The 20,031-nt window shown below is 29.9% G+C and overlaps 2 long non-coding RNA genes across 2 annotated transcripts; one reads left to right on the top strand and one right to left on the bottom strand.

Moving 5' to 3' along the window:
- Positions 1 to 1,089: 1,089 nt before the first annotated feature.
- LOC129299997 (uncharacterized) lies at positions 1,090 to 4,867 on the bottom strand. The gene is made up of 2 exons (XR_008590683.1): positions 3,818 to 4,867; positions 1,090 to 3,439 (listed from the first exon to the last, which is right to left on the bottom strand). It is a non-coding gene; the product is annotated as an uncharacterized LOC129299997 (long non-coding RNA).
- A 9,040-nt stretch (positions 4,868 to 13,907) lies between these two features.
- LOC129301811 (uncharacterized) lies at positions 13,908 to 15,687 on the top strand. The gene is made up of 3 exons (XR_008591100.1): positions 13,908 to 14,107; positions 14,191 to 14,306; positions 15,442 to 15,687. It is a non-coding gene; the product is annotated as an uncharacterized LOC129301811 (long non-coding RNA).
- The last annotated feature ends 4,344 nt before the right edge of the window (positions 15,688 to 20,031 follow it).

Below are 20,031 nucleotides of genomic sequence, written 5' to 3'. Positions count from 1 at the left end.
GTCAATAATTACAAACTAAAAGTAGCTTTAGAAAAAGGACATGTAAAAAAAAAAGAGTCAATAGATAAAAGAGAAGAATTAAGATATAGATATCCTAAAGCAAAAGATGGATGTCTGGTTGGAAGAGATTCTCTATATTTTCCTCAGTCGGTTGAATATAGTGGTCTTTTTGGAAACTTCTGTGAAGTTCAACCAATTGATGTAACTGCATGGAATTCTTTACCTGGATCTAGAACAGGATCAATCTCATACATGCAAGGCCAAATTGGTTTGGATCCATTTACTTGGATTCTGTGATCAATATGCACTGCAATGCTTCATCATTTAGTTCGATAATATCTACACAACTTGTTAGTCCTCTCTTCTTGAACTTGGTGATGTATATTTCATAATCTAGAGTCGATGTAGCTTGAACCAATGTTTAAGATCTGAATGATACTTTGATGCTCTATATACCATTAACCCATTTGGTTACAAGTGATTTTCGATCGCATCTTATTTATACCAGAATTCCATTTACATGTAGATTAAGGAAAAAAATTGACTGTGAAATCATCTAATTACTAACATTAGAGTCTATTGAAAATCACTGTGTAAAGCAGTGTTTCTTTTTGCCAAATCATATGAAGGAGGAGAAAAATACCTTCTATGGCTTGGAAATTATTGGCCTGGGCAAAGTTCTTTAAAGTTTTCAAAATCCAATTAACCAATCATGAATTAGAAATGTCAGAGAGCAAAAAGACAAGGAGCCAAACCAGATGGCTCTGATAAAAGGACAATCACAAAAAGTATTGTTGAGGGATTCTTGTGCTTCACATCCAAATGGATAAGTCGAAGAGGTTGGGTTGTGATGGGCTGTTAGCACATCTCCAGTAGGTATAAGTTGACAAAGCAACTTTCAAAATTTAGCATTTTCCATTTTAACCTTGCTGAAATTCATAAAAGCAAGCCAAGTCACTATTTATGGCAAAATCAGCAACCTCACCTACAAGATAACATTAACATGAGCTGTATTATTTATATCTTGTGAACATGTCCTTTTCATATTAATAGCTAGTTAGTATTAGCAATCCTTTTGGCAGGTAATCATTATGAAATGTAAAATTAAAATTAATTATCATTATTTATTACAATCCTCGTATCACAATTATGTCCTTTCAACCATGTTTTACAAAGGATGCCAAGCCTTCAAAACCAAAGGTGTGGATGAAAACATGGTCACGATTATCAATATTTGCAGGAGATATCATGATTAAAAATCAAGAAACTTCTTGTCTTTCAAGCTTTTGATCGTCTCCCTGAGAGATATGTCTAACGGAGTAAACTCAACTCCTTTTCTTTTGAAACTTGAAACTTTAGTATCAAGGGCTCATCCATAACAAACCTAACAATTTCATTGAACAACCAAGAAAATAAATTAGCAAAAATCAGGAACATGAACTAAGTGAACGTACAAGCCATTTGGTTAATAAAAAAAATGATTACATGATTAAAAATCAAAAGCCAATTTCATTAATCCTAAGGAACAAATATCCATTATTAGAAAATTAAAATATATAATTTCTCCTTTATCCTCTAGCAATGAAAGTAATATCAAGTGAATTTAACTACTAGATTCTCCCCTAGTCCAAATAGAAAGGTGTTGTCAGCACACATGATATAGAATATATTTGTGAAGCAAACTCTAGATTTTACAATCTTAAGTTTTTCAAGTCCAGCTCATCAAGGGAAGATGAAAATAATGGAAACTGACACAAACCCTTCTGTCAAAAGCTAAAGGAAAGGAATCAACAAAATACCAGATGAAGGTTTAACTACAACTATTAACACTAGTGTTGTGGCAAAGTAGATATTCCATTACAAGCTAAATGCACAATTTTATATGCATGTTTGAATGGAGAAACAGAATGGGTTAGTACTTAGTTGTTTGACAATAAATCTAAAGATACCAAAAAAAAAGGAAATTTCAGGTTGCTTGTAAAGAAATTCAAAGATCAATGCTCTAGCTCCCCCTTCAATCTGTTCATGACATTACTTATTATCCCTTAATTTTTATTTCTTTCTTCCTTTAAAGTGCAAAATCGCCATCCCACATAATTTGCTTTACTTCTGCTCAGACTTGACTAAAGAAAATCCTAGCATTAATCTTTTGATTCCTTTAGCTTGGTTTAGCAATTCCAAATTTCAGAATTGAGTCAATGCCAAGGCATGTTCTTGTTTATCTCTTAAGGCCTAGTTCCTTGAAGCAATGTGCACTAGCTTTTCAAGCACAATTGAAGAAACAAGAACAATTTATACATGTTTCTATGGCAAATAGCAATTTACAAGTAGTCTCATTACGAGGTGAATGCAATTTACTCTATGTGTATGTTTGGGGGAAGATCTGAATCATGGAAACTATCACGCCTCAAAATTGGACATGTTCGGCACAGGATATATGCACAAACATATATCCCTTAAGCCTTAATCAAGGAAACTTCAATATAATATTTTAATCCATTTGAAATAGGATACAAAGTCATTATAATATTTTCATATGCACACAAGATTTCTAAACTTTTTTGTAAAAATTTCGGAAAAACCTCCCTAACAAATATGATCTCTTGAAATCTTTACAACAGTAATATACAGTCCAAGTCAAGAATGCGGAGCTCTACTCCTCCACAACAAATAGATAAATATATCACAGGTCAGGATTCTATCTACAGTTAACATAGAGCACCTAATCATGAATTTCAAAATATAACATATAACTAAACATTTACATAAAAAAAAAGATGTCCTCAAAGGATCTTTTAATTAATTCAGCAATGAGCCCTATTAGAGGTCAGTAGAAGGTACATCACTAACTCTGTAATCTAGGACCAAAAGTATTTTCAGTGAATAATGTCCCAATTTATAGTTGAAATAAATAATAGAAAGTAAAATCAATAAGTTAATTATAAACTTATTAAAATAATTAGTTGTTATAATATAAATGCATCTTCATAAACATCAAGACTAACAACTATGTAAATGCGTAAAGTATGAAGATAAGAATTAAATTAAAATTATTAGAAATTCAAGTTCCACCTTTCATTTCCTCATATGCCTAAACACCTTGGGACTTATGTTTCTCAATACAAAATCCATATACCGTAAAAAAATAATAATCGTTTACTTTTCAAAATCAAACATAAAGAAAATAAGCATCAAAACTCTTTCTTTAGCAGGACTAAATCAGAACAATTAACAAGCGTGAACACACAGTCCACGAGGATAAATAACATATCCTGCATGGTAAGAAGCAGGAAAATAGGTGCAAGTATAAAGCTCACGAATAACAGGCATGGATTATGTCCATGAAACTACATCCTCCACTTCACATGTGTTGGCTGGCACACGGGGCTAGCACCTCTAATGCACCCTGCTAACTGAGTGTACCATGGCGTGCTAAAGGCTAATGGAAACTATCGTTAGCAACCAGCATTTTGATTAAATCTCACATTTCAAATCAAACATACATGGATATAAAATCAACATAATTTCTCTTACATGAAGGTCAACATAGCCATTACCTTCGGATATTCCTTTGAAGAAAATAATTTCAAATATTTCTAAAAATTCATTTATGTAGAAAACATTTCCAAATTCAACCATCGACAATAAAATTAAAATAATTAACTATTAAGTAAGACTAAATTAAAAATAATTTACCATTTAATTTTAAGGAATCTAGAGGTTTATATAAAAAAAGAATGTAACATATAAATATGGTCAAACAATATTTTTAATAAAACAAGTTTGATAACGAACCATTAAGATGCTATTAACTTACCTAACGTTACTTCAAATCCAAAGATATAATCCTTCAAATTTATGTTCTTCCAAATATCCTATAAGATATAATAATGAGGTTTTAAAAGGCTTTCTACAAATTTAATAGACTCCCTTCCAGCATTAACACCACCAATATTAATTTAAATAATTCAAAATTTCCCCAACATCATAATTTCTATCATAGTTTCTCTATGATGCTTAGCCACAACTAATAATTTAAGTGAGATTTGATTCTCTATTAGACCTTTTAACAAATAACTGGTGTGCATTAATTTCCAATTCATTCAATTAAACTTTTTTAACCTTCAACCCTTTGCCCAACAAGTCCCCAAATATTCATACTTAAATTCATCATGCTTTCCCAATCAAATTCCCTTTCAAGAATCAATTTATGCTCGATTAAAATTCAACCCACTCTCGTCTTCCTTAAGTAATTGTAACAAATTTAGTGAAATTATCCATTTAACATGTTCTCCATGTTTAAATTTCAGCTTGCTTAATCTTATTAATTTCTCCCATACCTCACGCACAGAAACTAAAAAAAAAGAAATAATCAACTTGTAATTTCAACACACAACACAAAAGTAATCAACACTAAACTTAATAGAGGAAGAATGAGAAAAATGAAATTCCTTCCTACACCGATAAGCGACATAAACAAGGGAGAAGAAAGAAAATTTTGCAAGCCAACAATATATTGCCATGTGAACAAACAAAAACCCAAAAGAGAAATGAGCAAAGCTAGATTGAGGGAAAAAGTGGAGAGAAAGAAATTGACGCATCCCACAACCACCAAAACTGCAGCAACTGCAGTAGAAGCATGAATAGAGAAGGAAAAGCGAAGGATAGAGGAAAGGCAAGGATTTCTCATCTTCAATGACTCAACTTCTCACACACACCGCTGAACTTGTGCGACAGCCAAAACAAGGAAGGAGAGGAGAAAATAAACCAAGCCTCGCCACTTTTAGTTGCAGAACAACGATGATGAAGGAAGAAGTAGGCTGATGGTGTAGAGGGAGCAAGTCAATGGTGAAGGACTCAAAGGAGCTCATTGTCGATGGAGAGAAGGAAAAATAATATATGCTTACGGTGCTTTGTTCTTTGCATAAGAAGAAAAAAAAATCTGAACCAAGACTAATTGCAAAAATTACAGGAATGACCCCCAACTTTTTTCTTTTATAATACAAAAGACAAGAGTACTTTTGCAATTTTACCATTATTAAAACAAAATAAAATTAACCTATTACTCAAGAAAATTTGAACTTTGGACCTTCAAATAAGGTACAAGCATAAGTTACAATAAATCACTGCTCTTCCTTTCCTATAAAACTAATTTAAAAAAAATATCAATTAGGAGAATTATTTATTTACAAATTTAGGGTCATTATAAAATATTTAAAAAGATATTTTGATTAAAACTTTAAAGCATTCATTTCAAAATTAATTTTTTTGAAAATATTAAATTTAATCTATTTGCATTTTTTAACATTTCCTTTTTATTTTTTGCATAAAAAGTGCTAAACAACCAAATAAAATAATTGAAAAGTTGACTATAAAGGATTAAGAATTAAATTTATTTTGTAAATTATATAGCTAAATTGCTATATATTGAATTTTTTTAAGTTATCAAATACTCTCTTAATTTACAACATGAATTTCTCCATGTGAATTAGAAATGTTTTTTTTTCCTGTTCTTTTTAGGTTTTTTATTTTGTTTGCAATGAAGTTATTTCTATAGTCACCAAAGATTTTTTTTTTAGAGTAAGATGAATTTGATTTTCAATTTGTTTAAGTATTAAGAAAATGAGTCCTTAATTATTATTTTTCCCTCTATCTAATACCAAATATTATTTTTATAGCATTCAAAATTATGATCATATTATCTCATGAATTATATCTGTACTTTTAGAGGACATAGACATTGTTGTCTCTTTTGTAAACAATATTTTGAGCAAGTTAGTGAATGCAACAATACATGAAGCTTCTTATTCTTTCTGCTTCAACAAGTATGCCAAAGAGCTTGAAGCAGAAAAAACAAAGTTGCAATCCAAAGTAGGAGATGTTCTTCATCGAGCTAAAGAGGATAAGAAGCAAACAAAAAATGTTGTTAAAGAAGTTGAGATATGGTTGTGTGAAGCAAACTCTTTGGTGGTAAAAGTGGTGTAGCTAGAAGAAAAGATAAAGAACAAAAACAAGACATCTTGTTTTAAGTATTTTCCAAGCTTGATCAAGCGTTACACTCTTGCTAAACAAATTCAAAGGAAAATCAATGAAATTAGAGAGTATCGCAAAATTGAATTCCCAAAATTTTCTTAATTTACCACACTTGTCGACATGAACTACTTTTCTTCAAAAGGTTTCATATGCTTCAACAATAGGCAGGTGGCTAGTAATGAACTTTTGGAGGCACTAAAAGATGAACATGTCCACCTGATTGGATTACATGGCATAAGGGGATCTAGGAAAACAACCTTGGTCAAACCAAGTCAATCTTCTTGTTGTGCTCTATATTTCTTGAGGATTATGAAATTCCAATTGAAGAATTAACCATGTTAGGAGTAGGACTTGGTCTTGTGAAAGAAGTTGACTCATATCAAAGGCTAAGAAACCAAGTGATCATTAAAGGCAAAAATAGGCTTATAGATTCTTGTTTGCTACTAGAAGTTGATGAAAAAAATGATCACGTCAAAATGCATGATTTGGTTCGTGATGTAACTCTCTGGATTTTAAAGAAGGAGATTAGGTTGATTATTAAAGAAGACAAATTAGGACAAAAAACATTAAAAGAAGATATGATTTTGAAGGATGATATTGTAAGATATTTGTGGCTTGATGACATGAAGGCATTATCTTATAATTTGGATTTTTCTGAACTTGAGCTTTTTTCTATTTCTATAAATGAAATTAGTGCTATTGATCTAGCAAATGTTTTTCTTAAACACATAGAAAAGCTACGAGTTTTGATTCTTAAATGTAACTTCTGGTTGGATAAAAAAACAACTCTACAATGCTCAAAGTCAACCCATTTGATAAATAATCTTTGTTGCCTATTCTTTCAAAATTTGTCATTAGAAGACATCTCATTCATTGAAAGCCTTAGTAGACTCGAGTCTCTTACATTATGGGATTGTTCTTTCAACGAATTGCCTAAATGCATTGTAGAACATAAAAGCATGAGGTTATTAGATATTTGGACATGTGATATTCAAAGAAATCCTTTTGAAGTGATTGGAATGTGTTCCCAATTGGTAGTCTTGTATTTTTGTGAAAATGTTGGAGTTTCACTTGACCCATGCAAGAATATTGGTGAATTCTTTAATAAATTTACACCAAAAAGTTATTGTATAAATTTTGGAGGCAGTTTTAATTAAAAAAAGTTTCCTACTACAAGAAGCTTACATGTTGATAATTTTGAAACTTATATATTAAATGCAACAATTAAGGATATAATGCAAAGAGCAGAGGTTCTTTCCATAGGGAGAATGACAAGTTGTAAATATATATTTTCTCATGTGTTTCAAACAATAAGAGGGGATATAGATGCTTTGGCTGAACTTTCAGTCCTTTTCTTGAAGGAGATAGAGTATATGATAAATCCTGCAAATCATTTGGGTGAAGTTGGAATTATCTCCAAATTGACTTATCTAACTATATAAAGGATGAGGCATTTGAAGTCTTTGTATCATGGTTAGCTTCTGTTGGGTCTTTTTGCAAAATTAGAGGTCCTAAAGATATTGAATTGCGATTCACTTGAGCATGCAACAGCAGAAAAAAGGGAAGATATAGTTGCATGTGATAGTGAACATCAAGGGAGCTATAGATCTACATTCCCAAATTTGAAAAGACTAACAATAGATGAGTGCCTTTAACTAGAATACTCAATGCCCGTCTCTCGTGCTCAAAGCCTTTGCAAAATTGGAAGATCTACAAATAATGAATGCTCCTAAATTAAAGAGTGTGTTTGGCCCATCCATTTATGAAAATCCAAACCTAAACGAATTCCAAATAATCCACTTTTTTGTCTTTGAGAAACCTAACTCTACAAGCCTTGTCAAATATCATTAGCATTTGTCTGAAAAATTATCATCCAACATGCCCATCTTTGACATATATGTGGTTGAATAATTGCCATCAATTGAATTCCATGTCCATGAATCATTGGATTGCTGGATGCGGATTAAGTCAAATGCATGATCAGATAGCATCAGAGGTACGATGTCTTCTAATATAATATTGTTCATTTTATTTATTGTATTATTTTTTAATTATGCATGATTATTTTAAATATTCAAAAATGTTTCAACATCTGCTGGTTTATGAATATAGTTTAACGTTTGCTACAATTTAATGAAGAAAAATTCATGTCCTCTATGTTTAATCTATTAGAATGTCAACAGTACGTGTAATAAAGAAGAACATATTAATTTCTAATTGAAGTTTCCATTTGGACTCCTAAATGAAATGAATTTAATTTATGGATGTTGATGTTAATTAAATTTTAAAGTACCCATAATCAAAAATGAAGAAGAGGGTGATTGGTAAAGTATATGTGGCAGAGAGCACAACATGGCATACTGACTTTCTTGCTTTTATATAGTTGTGAAACATATATAATTAATTATGCTGATTGTTGTTCAGCATTATTATATAGCTTATGGATTCATATTCTTTTTTATTTGTAGGAGCTGTTGAAGGCAGCTGTGTCCTCACTACAAACATTACAATCACTTGATGTGTCTAATATTGAAGTAGAAGTTATTTTCAATGCGAATGAGATTCCTAACAATGTACAACAAGTGAACTCAAGCTTACAATGGCTTGAATTGGGGATCTACCAAGGTTGAGGGATATATGGAGGGGTCCCAAAAATTTCTTACTCCTTCAACATCTTGATCATTTACATATTTGGAATTGTGACAATTTAAGAGTTATATTCCCTGCATCCATCACGAGAAGCCTTCCACAGTTGAGAATATTTGAGATTTGGCAGTGCAAGGATTTGGAAGAAATAATTGGAGATGATGAAGAAGAAGAAAATAAAAACATGCTAAATCCTCACCAACCTGCTATCTTCCTAAATCTCACTTCAATTGAAGTTAGAAATTATGATAAGTTGAAATTTGTATTCTCTGTCTCTACATGTCATGTGCTCCCACATTTGGAATATATTTTCATATATTCTTGTAAGGAATTGGAGGCAATTGTCAAAGAAAATCAAAATGTGCTCAATCCAGAAAATCAAAATGTGCTCAATCCTCGACATCCTGCTATCTTTCCAAGTCTCACCATAATCTTCATCAAAGATTGTCATAAATTGAAACATGTATTCTCTAAGCCAGCATGTGGTATGCTTCCCAAACTAAGGGGAATGTGGATATCTAAAGCATCAAAGCTAGAGAGAGTATTGGGAGATGAAGAAGTAGAGACAATGTCTATAAAAGAAACTCTCATTCCTAACTTGAATGTTGCAATACTTTTTCAATTACCAAAACTCACTGTACATAGTCTCAACATTCATAATCTCCAAAGCGTGAGATACCTTGTTGTAGATCAATGTCCCCAACTCTCTACTACTCTCACTCCCACTATAGCTTTGCTGGATTTGGTGCAAATATTAAAAAATGATCTAGGTACTTAATATTATTTGTGCTTGTGTGATGGTTATATATATATATATATATGCATATATTTCTTATCATTATAATTATTGCTTCCACTCTGTCATCAATTTCAAGTTTTTATCTTACTTAACATGTCTCAATGATATGTATATATATACATACACATATAAGATAAAAATATTTAATTATATTTTAAATTCACATGATAAATTCATGTTAATTAAGATTTTTTGAAAAATATTTTTCAGTAAATGATTATAATATATATATATATATAAAATATTAATAAAACATGTTTGAGTTCACTGATATTACAAGGATTCATGTTGTGACTCTTTTTTTCACTTTTATATATATATATATATATATATGTATGTATGTATATGTATATTGATCATTTCGTAAAACGACAAATATGAGAAGAATTTGGTGATTTACAATAAACACAAATGATACCCATCAATCCATCATACGGAAACATATGGCTGTTAGCTTAGAGGGTTTTCCCCCCTTTTTTCCTTGTAAAATAATTAGCTTGGTGTGCTTGAATACAAGAAATGTCTTTCAAATCATTGTAGATTAAGAAACGCATATCATTTATCATTTTTATATACACAATTATCATGATTTTTTTGAAAAATTTTGCTATCGACAAGTTGGGATTGATAGTCACATATTTTATTGTGGACATGATAATTTTTTTTAAGTAAATTCAAGTTTTCAAATTTCTAAAAGAAAATTTATTTAGAATAAAATATATTTTGTACATCATTCATTGTGCATTAAGGACGCACATGGTCAGCAAATTCCAATTCCAATACAGCATATGGAAAACTTCAATTTGGCGAGAGACGTCAAATCACTTTTACTAGTTACAAGTTCTTATGCATGGTTTTATTTCCTGATTTCTGAAATTGAAGTGTAAATTGTTACAGCGTATAATTAAGGTTTTGTAAATGCCAGTTCCTACTAATTAATTATCATAGATTGCGAGAATTTATTTTCATAATTAAAGCACATTAAACATAACTTCTTATCAATAAAAATAAGTTTGTTTTGATGATAGCAGCCACATGAAAATAGTTAAACTGCGATTGCTTAAATTTAATCTCAGAGTATAGAAATTTGATTTGAGAATCATGTGTCAAGTTGTACTTTCTTTTTTCTAGCACTTAAAATATATAATTTACAATGTGTGCGTGTGTGTTTGTAAACCATATAGATTACGAGGATTACATTTGGCGGCCGTATACATTTTGGTTGGAAGATATTTCTAGCAATGCTTAGAATAATGTGCAGGAATTGACACCAGTTGCTTCACCAAACTTGACACAGGTGAATCTGTGTGCATAGAGAAATTATAGATAATGTAGTTCTTCAAGGAACTCAAGTAAAGCTTAACACATGATGCGATAAACAATACCATATTAATTTTCTCATTTATATAGAATGTTGAAGAGTGCAAAGAACAGAATGGTGATGATAACATAAACATAGCAGAGCAAAAGGTAATAGCAGTATTGCAAAATATGGATTTGGTTACTATATGTATAAGACTTGATGTTGCATATCTTTCGCTGTTGTACAGAGAGTTGAAGGTATTATTAAAGAAAGTTCTACACCCAAAAATGCTACATTAATAATTGCACCAGAAACTTGTTTAGACCCAACAACCTCACTCCAAGACTCATTAGTTTCTCTACCCAAACTACGTCCAAAGGTATTGCTCAAACTATGATTTTAGACCTTATTCTTGTTCCTTTGCAACATTGCCAACTTTAACAAATCTTAAATTCAATTACATATATGATTGGCGGCCAATGAATGCATATATTCTTAACAAAATCCTTTCTTGATTCTATCTATATATCTATTAATTAATTTTTTATAAGGAGTTGGTGAATGAAACATTAGCTAATGAATCAAGATTTGAGGGACGACCTGCAACATCACTTGCAAAAACTGATATTTCTTGCTTATAACTAATATTGAAATTCTTCATAAAATAAAAGTAATGTTTTGAGAAGATCATGATATACAATGTCATAGATACAAAAATCAAAGTTTCTAAGAACGAAATTCATCAAAGGAAAATAAAAAAAGTGTAAAGCTCATGTGATTTACATATTTTTCTTGCTATGCAAGGTGTTGAGAGGTCTAAAGGCTCTACACTAGATAATGCTAAGGTATAATTACCTCATCGACTCATTCAAAACCAGCAAAGTCACTCTTTGGTTCTTTGCCTAAGACATTTCCTCATGATGATGCCAAAGACAGTAACTTATTTAATTTTCCCTTCTATATAGAATATTGAAGAGTCCAAAGATCAAATTGGTGATCATAAGACATTTCCTCATGATGATGCTCTCAACTTCTTTTTTCACCTTTATTTTGATGATGGAGTTTTATCCCATGGACTTAAAGATGCAATACAATCATTGCACCGAGATTTTACAGGCCTTACTTATTCTTTCAAGCAAGCATTTGCTATGTTGAACAAATTTTTCAGGCTTTTGAATGAAGCTCAAGACATGGAAGCCAAGCTGAAGGAACAAAACTCTGTGTTGGATTGAGAGATACAAGATTGTGAGGCTGAAGTATCGTTTCTTTAAGAGAAAATGAAGAAGTATTCTATAGAAATGATTGAACTTAATAAAGAGTTTGAGAATGTAAGAAAAGAAAGGTTTGAAAAGACAAAAGATCAACAAAAAGCTCAGCAACAATTGTTTCAGGCCAATCATAGGTGGTCAGTTTTGTGTAGCCAATTTCAACTAAACAACAATGCGGTGGGAAATCTCTTTTAGTGCCTCTCCATTGTTGTATTTAATTTAATAACTTTACTTTTGTAATAATTAAGCTCTTCCATTTGTTGAATTGTTATGGAACTTAAATTGTTACAAAATGTTTAACTTGTGTTTTTAATAATCATTACCAGTGTCCATACGTTTGGCATGTAATAATCTAGGTTTTAATTTTTGTATTTTTCTTATGTTGGTTTGGTTCAAATCTTCAATGTAACCATGGTATTCCTCTGCCAGAAGTGAGGGTTCATTAATAAAATTTAGAGGTACTGTTCTCTTTTTTTTTCTTTGAAAAAAATAATCCAAGTGCCAATTTGATATGTATCTGTGTGTATTGAAAATTTATGTGTAATAAAACTAAGTACTTTTATTATTCTTGTTTGAACTTCATGGTGTTTTCATAATAAATGTTTCATCTTGCAACTTTGCAATTTTCACAAAGCAGTAGAAATGATCATAACAACAAGGCACTTTTTTATGTCTATAGGTTTACCCCTTTTCATGTCTGGCATATAATTTGAAGTATATTGGTTGATATAATAATCCACAATGTAATTTTTCATTATTTAAATATGAAAGTTTTCCAAATAATGGATATTTTGACATAACAACTAATACTATTGATAAATGTAATATTCAGGGTTAAGGTCTTAATCTGTCCATGTACTCATTTTTTTTTAAAGTATTAAGCACTCTATACTCTTAAGTGGGGCAATTTTCTTTTTGAAGTATTTTTTTGAGATTCAAAAACACCTTTCTATTAGGAGGTCATTAACTTTTATCATTTTTTGCTAACGAGATATGTGCGTGGAGCCATGCACAGTGATAGGTAAAACTCTGACTATATTCTTTAGTACCAATTTTCCTCTGAACATTTTTTCTAAAAGTGTTGGGTGTCCTAAAATCTTTTTCCAATAGCATTGGATACACTAAAGTCTTCTTAAAATAAAATTTAATAATTTAAATATTATTATTTAGAAATATTTACTCAAAATTTATAAATTACTTTTTAAATATTAACAACTCAAATTAGTATTTTATAAATTTAATTATATATAACTTCTTATTTTTTATATATCAATTTTTGATCTTTTATTTGAGACAATATCTAAATTATTATATCTTTTGTACATGTTAGAACTTACTCATATTTTTAATATTGGTTTAGTTCATTAAAATTTTAGGTAATTTTTTGTAATTTTTTTGGTTAACTAATAATCTTCCTCTAAAATATTACACTACTCAAATTTAATATTCTCTATATATTGTAGTGTTAGGAGTAAAATTAAAAACATAACAAATCAAAACCAATAATGTAATGATCCTAAATTTTAAATTAAATAATTTTCTTCTAATTGATATTTTATTTATTTATTTTAGTCTTATGACTAATAGGAATATTAACCTAGTAGACTCTATACTAGATACTTACTTGAAGGTCTAAAGTTCAAATTTTACTTAATCCAAAAGTTAATTTTATTTTGTTTTATATGGGGAGATTACTAAAGTGTCCTTGCTCCTTGTTATAAAGAAGAATAATGAATAAAATATTATAATAACAATAAAAATCTGATGGGGTCATTACTTGTAATTTTTCTAAGAAGTTTTATATTTATCCTTTTCGTCCTAATTCTTTATTCAGACGCAGAGTGGAGAGATAGCGAGAGAGAGCATCGTTCTTTTGTTCCTTCTCCTCTTCCCTGTTGCACTGCCTTTCTGTTCTTTGGGGTTGATTTTCTTTGCTCACCATCAACTATGTCTCTTCCTCGCCGTCACGTCCCGCCGCTGGGAGTGTTGCTATCACCAAATCCTCTCCTTGCCACCGCCCCTGTTTCGTCCTAATCTTCTCTGTTGTATCGTTAGTGTGTATGAGCTTTAATTTCCTTTCCTCTTCAGTTATAGGACATGCCTATGTGTGTTTGATAAACTTAATTTCTTTCTTTTGCTAGCCAATGGTTTTTGATGTTCTTCCCTCTTGTTCGTGCGGCACATTGAAGCTTTTTCTTTCCTTCTTGGTGTTGACCATGTGCTGATTATAACTGTCACTGCTGCACTTTGGGTGAAGGTAAATCATCAGTACTTTCTTCTCCTTCTTTGATTTCAATAGTTACACCAAATCATTTTCTCTTCCTCCCCTAGCCGAAAGATGTGTCTTTGCTCTTCATTGTTGCTATCATGATTTTGAGGAAATTGAGGTGGTGTTTGGTTTATGTTGGGTGCTTCTTCATTTTAATGATGAGCTGAATCTTGATTGTAGAATTAAACATTTGAAGAAGTTGGAAGCTTGGATGCTGGGTTCATAATTTAGTTAGTTGTAAATATTCTTATAGTGCTTGTAGGAATGCTTAAAAGAAGAAATTGGTGGGAATAAGATTTTTAATTTTCATACTAGAGCTTAAAGGAATTATATATGCTACTTGAGGAAGTATATGTCTTCATATGAATTATGAAGTTGATCTATCCATGGCAATTCTACAGCACCTAAAGAAAAATTGCTAGGCTCCATAATAATTAAGATTTTGTTTAGCTTGGATTAAGAGCTGTGTTAATGATCAAGATTGAATGCTTCCAAGTGTTGTTGATTGCTTCATGGAATTTATTGAAAGATTTATTGAGAGTTTAAAGGGTTAACCAAAAATTTAAAGAATTGGTGAAGAGCTTGAATATTAGTTCACTTGCTTATATTAAGAAGGAAAATCATAATGATATAAGAGTTGCTGGTTTAAATGCTAGGTTAATTTAGGGCATCACTGAAGTAAGCGTAAAATTGAAGGAGTTCAACTATAAGATTATTGAAAAATCTCAGGTGAGTGGGTAGCATTGCGAATAAATTTCTAGCAAAATGTTTATAAAATCCCTTTATTTAAATTTTAATATTATTCTTTCATAGGCGGTATAAATATTCGTGCAAATTTTATTTTTATAACAATTGATTTATAAATCATGATTTCTTGATTTTGCCCATGATTTATGTTATTGCCAAGTAATGATTGAAGTTGATATATGACAAATGGTATTACGTTTCAAAAGTAACTTAATAAATTCTATGTTTGATATGAAATTTTTTATTATGACAATTTGTGCATGGAGGATAGGAAGATGAACATAAGAAATGAAAAATGATTGTTGAACAGCTTATTTGAAAGTGAAAAATTTTGAAAATTTTATTCTTGCTCCATGCACGCTTGATTTTTAATTAGGGGGATTGAATTCAGAATGCTGGATGCTAACAGCAATTCTGTTAGCCCTTGGCGTACCATGGTACACCTAGCTAGTAGGGTGCATTGGAGTTGTTAGCCCCGTGTGCTGGCCAACACATATGGAGTGGAGAATGTAGTTTCGTGGATGTAATCCACACTTGTTGTTCATGAGCTTTATGCTTGCACCTATTATTTGTGGCTTCTTGCCACGCCGAATATGTTACTTACCCTCGTGAACTGTATGTCCACGCCTGTTATTCATTCTAATAAAGCCCTCCTAAATTGGACTTAAAACTTGTTGATTTTATATTAATTTCTTTAAAGGCATTTTTAAAATTGCACCATTACTCAAAATATTATATATATTATAAAATTTTTATAAACTTATCGAGTTCTAATATTGTTGGTCCTTCTACGATTATACCATTAAGCAAACTCATCATTTATTGTTAATTAAGGCAAGTGTTTCATTATTTCTTTGATTTGTTTAAATTAAATTATTAGTTATTATTTTCACATTTTTATTTATTTATTTATTTATAATTTACAAACTTGATTGAAACGCTACTCACCGAAAATTTCTTTGGTCTCATATTGTAGCTAACCCTACATCTTTTGTCGATCATTGAGGGGCATTATTGTTTTTTGGATAGTGGGAGCAATCTTTGACAATTCATTTTGATGCAATTATATATTATATTAAAATTATAAATTTAGCGCTCCACGTATATTGTATTTAGGTCTTAGTTTTATTTTGTTGTTGTGAAATATATTGGTGTGGAGTTAAGCTCCATTCTGGTTTGGCTGACAGGTTTTGCTCCTATAGAAATTTTGGGAGGTCGTAGTTATAGGGGAGATTTTGTTGAAATTTTTATAGAATGTTTAAAATTTCACCAACTTTATAATTATGTATATATTAAGAGCCTTTTTGACTAGTAGGGTTTATTTATTGATATTTTATTTTTATATTTAGTTAATTAAGGCTTATGGAATGTGAGTGTATCTCATATTCTATGCCTGTCGCACCTTTAATATCGGGGAGTGACAAATAATATGAGAACAAAAGCATTTATTTAAAAGATATTTCTTATTTCGTTGATGTGTTACAAAAAAAAAAGTTACTTAACAAGAAAAAAATGGAGATGGGAAGAAAAAAATTCCTTCATTAATTTGGAGGTTTATTCTCTTCATTTTTAATGTAAAATTGCAAAATATCAAAAATGTTAAAATGGGTGGCATAATGTTTTAATATAATAATATTTAAATTATTAAATATTAGGGTTAATGAGTAAAATGGACCCTAAAGTATTATGCAAAAAATGCCTGGAATCTGAACTCTTAAAATATTTAAAATGAACTCTAAACTTTTAAATTCATGACAAATTAAATCCTACCATTAACTTTTTGTTAACACTGTTACTATTCACCATATTGTTCAGCGTAGGGTCCAATCAAATGCTAATATGGCAATCCCTTGCTAATATATCATTTTATTAATTAACATCATAGACCCTAAACTATTACTCAAGTAGTGTCCTGGATCCTCAACTTTAAAATTTTAAGCAAATTACTCCCACCATTTATGTATAGAATGTTGACTATTATACAGACTAAATTAGCCCCAACATGGTCTGTCGCAGTGAACACATTATTAGCTGTGACGAACGACTCATAATTTTGTGAGATGATATTTTTCCCCTTTTATGCAATGTTTTACAAATGATTTGTATCTCATGCTTCTGTATATTCTATAATCCTAACTTAGTCTTATTTTAAAATAATGTTTATTTATTTAATGGTGAAAACTTGAGATCTCATTTAAAAAGGAATTTAAGTATCAAAGGATTTTACAAATGATGGATACAAAAGATAATGATTTCATCAGTGAATTTAAAACTTAAATTAACCAGTTAATTAAAATCTTCTAATAATTAAACTTATTTTTCAATAGGATCCCAAGTTTTCACCATTATATAAATAAAAATTATTTAAAATAAAACTAAATTAAAGTTATAGTGCATACAAGAGCATGACATACCAATAGTTGGGAAAACATTAAAAAAAGGGGCAAAAACATCATTTCACTAAATTATGGGTCATTTGCCATGGCTAACGATGCATTCAACCTAGTGAACCATGCTTGGGCTAATTTGGTTTACATAACAGTTAACATTTTATACATAAATAGTAGGGGTAATTTGGTTAAAATTTCAAAATTTAGAGTCTAAAACATTACTCACATAATAGTTTAGGGTATATGAAGTTAATTAACAAATGACATATTAGCAAGGGATTGCCATGTTAACATTTGATTGGTAGGGTTTAAATTCACTGTAAATTTAAAAGTTTAGAGTTCATTTTGCATTAAGAGTTTAGAGTTCAAGGCACTTTTCATGCAATATTTCAAAGTCTATTTTTCTCATTAACCCTAAATATTTTAAATTACTAAATATTAAAATATTTAATATTTTAATAATATTTATTAAATTTTATTTTAACAAAACTTTAGGGTACCCAACATTCTTAGAAAAAAACTTGAAAATACTCACTGCTCTTAGAAAAAGGGTTCAGGGACAAATTAAAATCAAAGGACATGTTCAAAGTTTTATCTATTACTATGCGTGGGCTTCACACACATGCCGTGTCAACAAAAAGTGAAAAAAATTAACAGTTGACTAATAGAAGGGATAAAATTAATAGTTTTTTGCTCCTCAAAAAAATAGTTCGGGGATAAAATTACCCTACTTAAAAATATAGATTGCCCAACACTCCTAAAAAAATAAGTACAAAAATAAAATTGGACCTTAACCCTTTTAATTAATATAATAAAACCACTTTTTAATTTTTGGGAAATGCTTTTCCTTGCAGAACCGTTTTGGCCAAGGGAAGAAAGTCAGCAACAATTGTTTCAAGGTAATTATAAATGGCCATATATGAAGTATTTAATATAATAACTTAAGTTTTTATTTTGTGTTCTTTATTTTGACAAGTATTTAATTAGTGTTTTTATGAATCATAGTCACAAGCATGTTTGGTGTGTGTGTGTATTTTATTTAAAAAATATTTTATTTGTGAATTGGTTTAATACTTTTTGTCAAAGCTTGCACCAATTGTCTTCATAGCCTACAATAACCTTATCTTCATGACTAAATAATCATATAGAGTTGAAATTAGTTAGGAAACTGCTTCTAACATCATTGGCAAACATTACATACTTCAGAAATTTTTTTTTTTTTGGGTTGAAAACAGAGTCAAACAGAGCACATTTTCTTTTTGCCTATTTTCCTTATTTCAATGTGCGTGTGTAATCTGAAACAATCTAATGAAGGTTCTACTTCTACGTATGATTCTATTTTAATACTCCCCCGGTTTTATTTTATTTTATTTTCTGTTTAAGCTTGTACACTTCAAATAAAAAATATAATAAATATATAAAGGGAAAAACTTATATACTTAATATACTTATTTTTAATTAAGTAAAGACATGTGTATCATTTACAAATTATTTATTCTATAATAAATTTTTGTTACTAATATGATTGACACATTAAAATTTACTTGTTTGAATTTTATTGGATAAAAACAAACTAAATATATAAAGCAAGGTATCTAAGTTTTTCCTATATATAAATATATGAATTACTTTACTAAATTTACCCCTCATTTATTAGAGGATTTAATATCTCTAGATCTAAAACCATGTAAGGAGTAGAATATTGCTATAAGGATAAAAAAAAATCATTAAATATTGTTTTAGAACTCTAAAATAACATGCCTAGTTTAGAGGTAGCTGAAATGATGCCAACATCATCAAGTAATCACTTGGTTATTTCTCTGCCTAAAACACTTTCCAATGAAACAGCAAGTACACTGATGAGCTCTTCTCTTGACACAAAATCTTTTGTTAAGCTGACCAAATCATATGTACAATGCCATAATTTCAACTTAATTATCCTCACTTCTCTCAGTTACATAGTTTGGGCCACAAGAACAAAATTCTCAAGAGAGAAATAATATATTAAAGAATGTTGTGAGAAAAAATCTATAAATTATTTTAAATACTACATAATTCATACTTATTTGTGTTTTGATGCTCCCTAGGATGTTAAAGAAAGCTTTGGAGTTTCTATATATGATCCCAATTCTCTGCCTAAAGCACTTTCAAATGTAAGATTTTTAATACTTTCTTCACATAAATGTCATAAGATCCTTTCTAACACTTTAAGACAAATGAAGAAGAAAGAAATATGTTTCATGTCTAGAGCCACCTTAAGACAAATTTTTCTCTCTCTAACTATTTTGTTTATATTGTTCTGGCAAAATTAAAGATCAGCCAACCAGTTATAGATACTAAAAAAGGCAGAGAACAATCCCATAGTTGATTTCTGTGTCAATAAATTTTAAAGTGAAAAAATTAATAGTTATAGGAACTTCTGTGTTAAAAAATTTTAATGTGAAAAAATTAATAGTTATAGGGACTTCTGTATCAATAAATTTTAATGTGAAAAAATTATTTTACCCTTATTAACAAATTGTGATTTTTCGTTTAATTTTTACAATTATTTGAATAAAAATTATTATTACTTAAAC

The sequence above is a fragment of the Prosopis cineraria genome, unplaced genomic scaffold, assembly GCF_029017545.1.
Source record: "Prosopis cineraria cultivar Desert tree isolate PC_DT_omini unplaced genomic scaffold, ASM2901754v1 PC2, whole genome shotgun sequence".
Lineage (NCBI taxonomy): Eukaryota > Viridiplantae > Streptophyta > Magnoliopsida > Fabales > Fabaceae > Prosopis > Prosopis cineraria.
This window is presented reverse-complemented; position numbering and strand designations above follow the sequence as displayed.